This window comes from Pinus tabuliformis, chromosome 6 (genome assembly GCF_031772625.1).
Source record: "Pinus tabuliformis cultivar Carrire ecotype Pingquan chromosome 6, CPIR1, whole genome shotgun sequence".
NCBI lineage: Eukaryota > Viridiplantae > Streptophyta > Pinopsida > Pinales > Pinaceae > Pinus > Pinus tabuliformis.
In genome coordinates this window covers 785,552,371-785,556,731 of record NC_142292.1, presented here as the reverse complement: position 1 = coordinate 785,556,731, position 4,361 = coordinate 785,552,371, and the positions used below count along the sequence as shown (strand labels likewise).

At 38.8% G+C, this 4,361-nt stretch overlaps 1 pseudogene; it reads left to right on the top strand.

Annotated features, from left to right (window-relative positions):
* Nucleotides 1-1,498: 1,498 nt before the first annotated feature.
* Nucleotides 1,499-2,904, top strand: LOC149261101 (UNC93-like protein 1 pseudogene; annotated as a pseudogene).
* Nucleotides 2,905-4,361: the final 1,457 nt, after the last annotated feature.

Genomic DNA, 4,361 nt, shown 5'->3' with positions numbered 1-4,361 from the left:
AAGCATACTTGGATTCAATCAATTTTTATCCCTAGTGCATGTTGGTATTAAGTAGGCATAAAGAGAAATATAGGTAATATTCATTAGTGCATGTTGGTATTAAGTAGGTATAAAGAAGAAATATACGTAATATTCATCAGTGCATATTGGTATTAAGTAGGCATAAAAAAGAAATATAGGTAATATTCATAAATGTAGGCAACCATAACAAATAGTAAATGCAAGTTAGTTAAGCATGTATTAAATACAAGCAAGTGGGGTAGAAAATATGGGTGGAGCCATAAAAGATTAGTAGATACTAATTGTAAATCCAAAAAAATAATAGCTTAACAAGCTTATAAAAATTAGAACAAAATGATATATGACAATTAAAGATTTTGATCTTAAATGCATACTAATAAAATATAATTTCAATAAATAGATAACATAAGTAAGCTCTATAACAATAAAATTGTATGATATAAAAATGATAATATTATTTTGAATTATTATGATAAAAACCCAAATAAAGCATCGAAGTCATTATCATGATAGAAACCTAGATGAGGCATCCGAGTGAGTGAGGATGTTGGTGCCCTAATCCGCGTTCAAGTCCTCCCTAAGTAAAAAATAAATTAACAAAGTGATCAAATAATAAAAAAATGGGATCAAAAAATAAAGAAATGTAATAAAAAATGGATTTTTTTTATTTATCAGGATACCAAAAAACGTTGTTGACTTTATTTCCTGTTTTATTATCGTATGTAGAAATATTATTAATAAAGAAAAAATATAAAAACAATTACAGGTAAAATACATTATGGAAGGTCCTCTTGATTTTGAATTGAAAAAAAAGAGTTGTTGACTTTATTTCTTGTTTTATTATCCTATGTAGAAATATTATTAATAAAGAAAAAATATAAAAACAATGACAGGTAAAATACATTATGGAAAGTCCTCAATTGAAAGAAATAGAAATAATTTTTAAAAAATTAAAAATAATTTTCCTTTTCAATCTGGCAAATAATTAAATGGAAAACAAATTTCATTTTAAATTTGAGAAATTATTTTAAATTTTAAATTTTGGTAAATAATTTCATATCCCTCCATGACGAGCCAGAATGGACCCTTCAAAATTGGAAATTGCAAGATGAAATCTTGCGAGCGTCAATTGCCTCTGTCCATGTCTGCATGCCACCTTCCAATCTGTGTAACACTTGCGGATGACAGACAGGATACTACCTACATCTCTCAATTCATTAGGACGAAAGAAACGATTCAATATCTGAGTTGTCCATTCAGGATTCCTATTAAAGGACGGTTGCTCATGAATAAAAAATCCCCGTCTCAGCGGCCTGCACAAGGAAAATCCGAAGTTGGGCTGCTCAGGAATCCTGATTTGAGCCGTCAAAGCCCATGAACAATTACCCGGCATACACAAAAATTTGAAAGTGAATTGGCTTTGGGATTATCAGGACGCCTTGATAAATTCACTTTGGGATTATCAGGACGCCTTGATATCTATTGATGAAGAAGGGTAATCGTGATGAAGAAGAGGGAGTCGATGAGAAGGTTCCTCATTCCAAATGGTTCCGCTACAATTCCCCCCTCACTCAGGTGCTTCTGATATCTCTAGTCTGCTTCTGCTGCTCGGGCATGTTCAACGCCCTCTCCGGATTGGGGGGAAGCGGGCAGGAGAACGACCAGGCCTCCAACGATGCCAACACTGCCCTGTACGCGACATTTGCAGTGTTCAGCATTTTCGCCGGCGGAATTTACAACATCTTCGGCCCTCGAGGGACCATCTTCGCAGGCTGCTGCACTTATGCTCTCTACGCCGGTTCTTTTCTCCACTACAATCATCACCACAATGAGACTTTTCCTGTTATTGCAGGCGGGTTTCTGGGCGTCGGAGCTGGAATGTTCTGGGCCGGACAGGGATCGATCATGACCTCGTATCCGACCGAGGACAAGAAAGGCAGATACATTTCTCTCTTCTGGGTTATATACAATCTCGGAGGAGTCGTAGGCGGTTTCGTTCCTTTTATATTGAATTATCACAGCACAGCCACATCTGTTACCGACGGGACCTATATAGCCTTTATATGTTTCATGGTCTCGGGGGCCTTTGTGAGCTTGGCCTTGCTTCCACCCAACAAAGTGGTCAGGAGCGATGGCAGCAAGCCGACTCTGCGTAAATACTCCAACGTTAGCACAGAGGTCATGGAAGTTCTCAAGCTATTCGCCAACTGGAAGATGATGCTGCTCTTCCCTGCTGCATGGGCCAGCAAGTTCTTTTACACTTATGAATTTAACAATGTTAATGGCAAGATCTTTACAGTGAGGACCAGAGGGTTAAACAATGTTGCTTTCTGGGGTGCTCAAATGTTAGGGTCTGTCATACTTGGGTACGTTCTCGATTTCAACTCCCTGACGAGGAAGAAAAGAGGGAACCTGGGCGTGGCCATAGTTGCAGTACTAGGGACTGCAATCTGGGGAGGTGGCCTCGCCAATCAGCTGAGATATAGCAGAGATAAGCCCTTGCAGCTGCTCGATTTAAGGGACTCCGGGGCTGCTTTTGCAGGACCATTTGTTTTATATTTTAGCTATGGATTGCTAGACTCCATGTTCCAGACTCTGTGTTATTGGATCATCGGAGCTTTGGCAGATGACTCCCATACTCTGAGCAGATACAATGGATTCTTCAAAGCCGTGCAGAGTGCAGGAACAGCGGTGGGGTGGCATACGGACAGGCAGAGTGTTTCTCTGCTCGAGGAGCTTATAATCAACTGGAGTCTTGTTACAATCAGCTACCCGTTCTTGATTATCCTCATTGCCTTGGCTGTAGATGACGGTGAGACTGCTACTTCCACTGAACCCAAAGAAGCAGACTTTCAAGATGAAGGGAAGCAAGTATCAAGCTGAAAGAAAACAGTTTTGTACATTGACAACATGTACAGAACGCGATGCGTGGATCAATTTCTCAGAAACGAGGGTTTCTTTGGGCGGAAAACCTTACGAGTTAATGGTTATACATGTGGCGAAGCCTTGTTATGTACTGTAAAGCTTTTCGGCATTTTTGGTTTTTTGCCGTACATGTGTGCTTTGTGGTGTTTGTTCTGTAAATATATCCGTGTGCTATGTCGTATCTATTGTGCAAATATGCATGCGTGGTCTATTGGATTTTTTCTGTAAAATATTGTACTCAACGTTGCTCGAGGCTTGAAATGCTATGCTTTGGGATACAAAGCTATCATTACATTATCTCGAGGCTCAGAAATCCTGCTATGCTTTGGGATACAAAGCTGCCATTACATTATCTCAAAATAGACTTTCTTCTATTTAATTAGAGCAAACGGATGGATTCAAGATTCTGAATCTAGATTTCCAAGTCTTCTGACTTTTGCTTTACCTTCTGCCATGGCAGCAATTGAACATGTTTTCTTTACTCGACTATTGCGATGTGCTGGCACAGATTTGTCACAAAGGAGGGAAAAGTGGTCGTTCCCGTAACCTTTTTGGCATTTCAAACAGATCTGTTGTAATATGATTATAGATGAGGAGACACAGTGATAACGGAGGAAATAGAATCACTAGCTATGCATCGTCAAATAGATAATAGATATATGATAATGGGTACTTGAAAGATGTGCGGGCGCATATTTGTTACAAATGGTGGACAAGTGGTCATTCTGCTAACTTGTTTTGCATTTCAAATAGATCTGTTATAATATGAGTATAGATGAGGAGAAACAGTCATAACAGACGAAATATAACACTAGCTATGCGTCCTCAAATAAATATTAGATATATGATTATGGGTACTTGAAATCTTCAGGAAGAAGTTCAAATCTAAGAATGTATGGCCATTGATCTTAAGAGAATTAAATAACTCGAATAGATGTAGAGTATTGAGCATACGCTATTAGTATGATTTTTTAACAATTGGTTCTAACTAGCACACTATTTTATTTATGAATAGATTTATACTACGGATGGAAAAGAGCGGTGGCTTTCCTGTTGCTGATTTTTTCAGATTCTCGAGCAGCATGTACAACGTTTCGCTGATTTTTTCAGATTCTCCAGCAGCATGTACAACGTTTCCCTGGCCCCTCCACCGTCCTCCGTGTCCGTTTTCATCCCGTCTCCGTCTCATGTCTTCACGTCTCATGTCTTTAGCTGTGTAGTTCCGTTTTCATTCCGCCACCCTCCACACGTTCCCGTGGCATTAGAATTCTATCTCAATGCACAATTTGTAAAGTGGAGATGGTGTTTAATTGGGGGAATTTGTGATAAAATATTCGAATTCTAGCTCACCTCACAATTTGCAAGGTGGAGATGTTGTTGGATTGGGGAGTTTGTGATAAAATTTCTTTTATACA